General features: G+C 38.9%; 1 protein-coding gene across 1 annotated transcript in view; it reads right to left on the reverse strand.

The window, feature by feature from the left end:
• The window catches only part of FER (FER tyrosine kinase), a 202581-nt gene extending 202495 nt beyond the window's left edge, over positions 1 to 86 (reverse strand). Inside the window, exon 1 of the mRNA XM_009284184.2 lies at positions 22 to 86. The gene's annotated coding sequence lies outside the window, so the exon portion shown is untranslated. The remainder of the gene's footprint in view (positions 1 to 21) is intronic.
• Between the last annotated feature and the right edge of the window lie 7202 nt (positions 87 to 7288).

The raw sequence follows: 7288 nt of genomic DNA on the forward strand, positions 1-7288 counted from the left end.
CCGCGCGCGGCACCTACCTACCTGACAAGCCGAGCCCCTCCGCCACCGCGGGCGTCACGGCCCCACCAGCGCCACGTGACCGGCGCGGGCCAATCAGCGCCAGGCTCCCCCTCTCCCTCCCAGCCAATCCGGGCGCTCCCCGCCTCCTGGTGACGCGCTGCAGCTGGTGGCCAGCCAGCGAGGGAAGATCCTCCACCGCTGCCGCCTCCCGGCTCGGAGAGACGGCGCGATTGGAAGGGAGCCGTGCCGCTCCGTTGGGGCGGGGCTGCCCCGCCCCGCTCCGCCTCCGGCGCGCCGTGCATCCGTATCCCAGCAACGGTTTTCCTCACAACTTCTTGTTGAAATACCTTAGGGTTAGTGGAGAGTGGGCACAGAAGATTAGATTCAAGGTTTAACAACTGGTAAGGAATATTTACATAATTACACCACTACGATGCAATGCACACCGGGTTTAAAGTATTTGTATAACTTCTGTGCGGTTTATTGCTTGATCATGGAAATGTAGGTGTGAACACGAAAGAAATGTGTGAGACTAAAAGATGGCGTATCCTGAGAAAACAACTCCTGGACATCGCAGCTTATGGACAGATAGACAAGGGGCCTGATGTTTTGTTACCTCGCCAGCTCAGCATCAGGAACAGGTAATGAGGAGCAGAAAAGAAGAAAAAAAAAGGAGGAGGAAAAAAAAAAGGAAAATAAGAAAAAAAAGGAAAAAGGAAAAAGAAAACGAGAACAAAGAAAAAAGAGCTATTATTGTGACACTAACTTAACAGGTTTATTGAAACTTAGTATTGAAGTGTTGTATATTGTCTTTTGTAACAGATTGTGTTTAAAGCAAATGGAAAATTCGATTCCATTAAGTAGTAATAACGATACCACGATGCATTTCATACATACAAAAGAACAGAAGAACCCCATGACAGATTAGATTAGAGTTACAGACAAATATCCTTTCTCAAGGGGTTGCCAGTCGCTGGTATTTAGGAAGGAGTCGAAGAAGAAGAAGTCTAAGAAGAATTACTTTGGTTTGTACCTCATCCATATGCACCCTGAGGCAAGTTGAGACCTATATACAGTTAGAAGCAAGTTTGCGTAATACTACATGCACAACAGAGAAAAAAGTCAAAAGCTATTTAATTGTAGTAGAAAGTGGGTTTTTAATATGTAATTTACATTTGGATACTTTTCAACAATGTTATATTTGGGGTAAAAATCTTAATTTAGATGCAAATACTGAATTCAGTATAAGAAATCATCAATGACAGGGTTTTATGGCAAATGCAGGTGCAAACGGCCCAATTCAGCTTGGTTCAGCTATATTCAAACATAACTTATTTTATTGGGCAGATATCTTGTCAGTCAAGAGCTCACATGCCTGAAGAAGATCTTCTATGATTATGTCTATGGTTTGGTAATTTATCTGGCCTTGAGACCCTTGAACCTGATGAAAACTGGTAGACAATGATATAAGGGTAGAAAAATCTCTCCTCGTTAGTTTTCTGATTAGAATTTTTTAAACTTTCCTGAAGAACCTGCTTGACTTTTGAGGAAGAAAAGATTCCTTGTTCTTTTTTGCAGTAAGGTTTTTTTTCCAAAGCTTTCAGATATTTGTTAAATAAAGATGAAAAAAAGGTAGGCCTGTACTGTAGTCACTGCAGTATAGCGTAGATATATGCAAACTACTTTGAAAATCAAATTGTTAATTTTATTTAGAAAGTACAATTATTAATCAAATATGAAAAGCTTTAAAAGAATATTAGCACTTGCAATTAAAAGCCAAATTAACAATTTTATTTCTACCAGGCTGCAGATGCTAATCCTTTTCTCTCTTCCCTACCCCAGTCTTCTGGTACTGCACACATTCCTCCACTCAGCCCCATACGTGAATTCCTCTGCCCCATTCCTACCTGGCCTGACCCAGGGCCTACTGTCTAACTCCACAAGCGGAGAGGCTGAGTCCTAAAAGTATCCAAAGGAGACAAAAAAGGATCAGGAAAATGAACGTGCTTTTGCTTCAGCATATTCTGTCAATCCCTGGACATACTTTCTTCCAGCCTCTCCCCTTTGCTTCTACATGTTAAATCCTACACATTAAATCTATAGCTTCATGCTAAACCAAAGCTGATCAACATCAGTACTTTAAACCTGCTGGTTTGGACAACGGTGGCATTGAAGCATTGTTTCAGACCTTATTGCAAAATTGCCTCCCAAGAAACTCGGCAAGGACCTGGACACATGCTGAGTTCTGTGGTGCAACACCTCAACACCTACCAGGCAGAGCAAGAGCACTTCATAGCTCAACTAGCGGAAACAATAGCAGCTGTCTAGTAAAAATACCTGAAAAATTCAGTTTAGTATCCTGGGTCTGTCTTCTCCTCTCACATGACTTATCTTCTGTAAGCTCATGCTTTAATTTCTTCTGGCTTCCTAACTACTAGAGAATTTTCAGTTTTTCTATCATAATCTATTCGCCCACCATTGTGACCCTAGAAATACCAGAGGATTTGCTCCTTAAACAGTAAAACTCTTGTCCTATTCAGTTAAGCTCTAGGTTTCAAGAATCCTTTTCTTTTTGTTCTTCTGTTTGCTGCAACTCTTCTGGTACACTGCCAGTCTATAATTCAGTCAGCACATTTTCGTAATTTTGAATGCTTCTTTTCTACCTTTATCTAATTTCTTTGTTTATGGCTCATTGCCTAAAATTCCTGGATGTGACATGCAAGTTATGTGCTTTATACTGCCGTTACTCATGTTGAAAAACCTTAAAGTACTCTTAGGGGACAGATACTGTAGTGTTATATTACTTCAAGAATGATAACAACTTCAAATTAAATTACATGCCTGGAGGGGAAATATAAATGTAGGAAACAGAGAGAGGAAAAGTTCCTCATTATCAGTCCTTCAAAATGCTTAAGTAAAATGGGAGTCATTGCAAAACCCAACATAAAAAAAATCTCCTGGATATACTAAAGATTTCTATTATACACAGGTCAGTAATACAGAGAAGTTATTATAGAGGTATACTCAGAATAGAAGATTGCAAAGAGATGTCAGTAAGGGATAAAAATAATAAACTGAGAAAAAATTCCCCAGTAATCTCAGGCTTTTGACCAACAATATGGTTCCTTGATCCCCAAGAAGGGCATATTAATTCCTTCCTGTTGAGTTAGATTTGCTGCAGTTCCTTGATGAGTTAGGCATGAATGAGTATTTTTTTCTAAACTATTGTACATGTTTGGAAAAAAAAATGTAGTACCACTTTACTCATTCCTTCCCTATTTACTATCACTATTATTGTAAAGAAATACAGTAAAAAGTTTAAACAACTACAGAAACTGTGTATTAAAGCAATGGAGCTTTTGTGTCAGAAACAATACTGTTACTGCCACTATTATGAAAATTACTGTGGTTCTTCTATTACATATCTCCATAATAACATCATAGAACTCTCTTTTCACCTCTGCCATAGACATTCTACTTATGCAAAGCTCTCCCTGCCTCAGTATTTCTATCTATAAATGGCAACATCAATACTTTCCTTGAGGGATGTTAGAAGGCATAGATTGTTAATATTTATAAAGCATTTTCAAATTGTTTTATGGAAAAGGTAAAAAAATGCAAATAATAGTATGCAGAATAGGATATTTTAGTTATTCTATCATTGGTTATAGAAGTCTGATTTTCATATTCTTTTTACAGATTTTTGTTATTACTTGCTATTTTTCTCTTCTCTACCCTTCTTTTTCTTTCACCCCCATTTTGTACTTCATATTTTGAATTTCAGTGTCTGTTGCTATGACAACACCACGATCTGACTAGTGCTGCCTTCAGACCCTTTTAAAATCTACGCTGTGCTATTTAAAATGACACATTTTGTGTTTAAGGTGCCTGGAGATTTCCGTAGAATAACCTGACAGGGTTTTCCCAATCATAAGCTATGGTGCAGATACGCATTCCTAAATCCTAGTACCTGCCATTGCTTTTCTATCCCTGTACACATTACTTTGAATAATTGCCTCTCTAGGGCATGGTGGCTAAGTAGAAGATGGTGGGATTAACAAAAGGAAGCATAGTTGTCAGTCTTTCCATATATGTAAATATATATACACCCATATACATGTATATAGATATAAAAATAGGCAGGCACATGTACATGTGCACATACACAATTTGTTTTTCAGCTGTGTGCAAGCTGGAATCTGCCACAGAACTTCTTAGAGAAGTAAAAGAAGCCAGCAAGTTCAGTTTAGTTTTAAAATAATGAATTAAAACTCAGCAGACGTAAGGAAAGATTACCATTGATGCGAGGGAATTCAAGTCGTGGTTTCATTCTTAAAAGGAGCTACAGATCCTTGCTAATGCCCGAATACAAAAAACAAGCATGTAATGGAGGAGCCACTCATAATCCAAAGCTAAGGACAACCATTCAAATCTCAGATTTCCTAAGACTATTTAAATTCCTGATAAATTTATTGCTGTTATCATTAATCAGAGTCATAGGCTGCAACCTAATAGGTGGTCACAGATAAGCTGCTCAAGTGCTGGAACAGACATACTGTAATCTAAATGTGAGATCTAAAAGATTCACTGCATGAACTAGTGATAAGGGAGGGGACAGAAGTCCCATAGATAAGTTCCTGAGCACTTAGACCAATTTAAAAAATAATTACAGAGTTTATGCAAGTCATTACAAACACTGGCCCCCCATGCCTAATATGACAAGCCCTGGTTTTATCCTGTACATCAGATGGCATTACAGACTGACACACTATTTTCATTTTCCTACCTCTAGTTCTATGGAGCAAGCATTGCTAATCCATAGTATTATGCGCCTGAGTAGTAAAAAAAAAAAAAAAAAGTGCAATCTGCTGTGAAAATTTGTTTCAAATTCCCCTTCAGTTGCTGACTGAAGAGCTAGTTATTACTCTTAAGCTTGAGGAATAATAATGTCTCAGCTAAATGTCTGTCCTTGAAAATCACAGGATTTATATCTTGCTGTTTACTTGCCTGGATTGGAGAAAGGTGTGAATGTTTATGATTCACACGGTACAGAAGCCACCTTAAAAGAGTTCAGCAGTGTTAAGGCAAATTAATTTTCCAACTGCAAGAAAGCGTGACAGCTGTACATTGGTCTGCCTAAGTAAAAACACACTGAGCTTTCTGTTGATATTTCCTCTCGGACTGTAGATTCATGATGTGAAATCTTTGGATACAACACCTTAAGTCAGTATTGCTCCCTCTGCCACCCTTCCACTACCACGTATTCCCCTCCTTGGTCTTCAGCATGCCGTTCCCTCACTTCTGCCCCCAGAAGTGTTTATGCAAGTGTTCTACAAAGTAGATAAGGGAGATGACCCAACTTAAAAAATAGTCTTGCTATTATTTTTAAATACACATAATTTCTTCATATAAGTCTTGTTATGCTTTTTTAAACCAGATGTGTTCCCTATCTGGTTAACACCACAGCCAGACAACTAGTTGGGCCAGCACAACTCAGCCACACGAGGCTAGGTATGAGCAGTCAGGGAAGGGGGACAAGTGTGGTGACACCTCAGTCTCCTGTTGCCACTAAAGAGTACAATTCCTGAAGCGGCAGTCTGAGATTACCTCTTCGGTGGCGTCATACTAGCTCTCCAAGCCTGGGATAGGAAATCCGCCCCTTTTTCAGTGTATTTGGTCACTGTCTTATCTACTCTGAGGAGGAGACAGTAGTGTAATGCACATGCTAAGCTACTTTATATGCTTAAATAAATCATGGCCTTCACTGTGCATACATTTATATGAAACAGTTGTCAGTGTACTAAAAAAAACCCACCTCGAGGACAAATTCCAGCTTAAGGTATTCCTGCCTCTCTCCTACAAGGCACATTCCTTCTCCCCTGCTGCAATATGCTACTACGCTAGGTTGTGCTGACACAACTGTTGGTAGGATTACATTGTGAACAAAACTGATAAGCCTAAATAAAATCCTGCCAACAAATGAAAAAATGTTTAAGACATGGCTTGTTTATCCATGATCTAGAAGTTGAGCCTTTGTCTTGAGACATCAGCATGTTGATGATTTAATCCATCTGAATGGTTATGATTATACCTACTACAATGGAGGACAGTAGTCTTTCTAAAATGTAATCTGCAGCAGATGATAAAGGTCAACATCTTTATTAACTTGAAAATCCCCAGGAAGGCAGACAGGAAACAGAAGGCAGAGTTTGTAAGATTAAACATTTCTTAGGTGTTCTTTCTTTAAGGAAAAGCTTTTAGGATGAAGAGTTTGTATAAATTGGTATCCACAGCACCATGGCTAGTTAAGTGACTTGACGTCTTTATAGGTGAATGATGATTCACCTTTATAGGTGAATGATGAAGAGAGGTGTTTCTCAGAGTTAATGTACCAATAGATGTAACTCTTCCTCTAAATCTCTCCCTAGACCTAACAAACAAGTTGCACACACCTGGTTTGTGGAATTAAATTACTCGACTTTTATTTTAACCTTTGCCTGGTGCCAAAGGTAATTTCAGTATTAAAATCTGTATGAATCTTTTCCTCACTTTCTCATTTCTATACTTTGGAGGTTTTTTCTGAGTGGGGTGTGAGTTGCCCCATATTTTAAAATTTTGATTTTGCTACCTAGATAGAGCTCAAGGAAAGAGCCAAAGTATTATTGTTGCCCTGATGTCAGAAACATCTTATTAAAATCCCATGTCTTTTCATAACGGAACTGTCCGGTCTGCAATATTTTTTGGTACCTATTAGTAAGAGTACCTGGACGGACACCATGTCATTGCAAACTACAGAGCAGGAGAATTTAGGAAGAGACAACACTGGAGTTCCCAAGGCAAAAAATGTCAATTTTGTCATTATTTACTTTGAAGCTTTTATGGAGAGACACAGGAACTTTCTTTAGAAGGTCTCTAAAATGCAATTTCTTCTTATCAGAAACTGCTTTAGATTTCTGAAGCTCAGTCCCCTGGGATACTTTACACATCATTACTCTTCTTGAAAAGAGTGTATTTCACAACTAAAATTGTCTTTTAAGTATTACACAGCATAGCAATAATAACTGGATACAAAGAGCTACCTGCCACACAGCTTCAGTCTCTCAGAGTCCATCCCAAACCTCTTCCAACTATATAAGAGCTCACACATCCTTGCCTGGGAAGACCAGCTAGTCAGGTCTGTGAATAAGCATGCGTACATAAACAAGTAGATTCTCTCAGAAAGTGAATTGGGGGGGGGGGGGAAGAGAGGGAAGGGGGATAAAAAGTTTCCCAGATTTAAAAAAAAACT

This window comes from Aptenodytes forsteri, unplaced genomic scaffold, assembly GCF_000699145.1.
Source record: "Aptenodytes forsteri isolate BGI_AS27 unplaced genomic scaffold, ASM69914v1 Scaffold69, whole genome shotgun sequence".
Classification (NCBI taxonomy): domain Eukaryota; kingdom Metazoa; phylum Chordata; class Aves; order Sphenisciformes; family Spheniscidae; genus Aptenodytes; species Aptenodytes forsteri.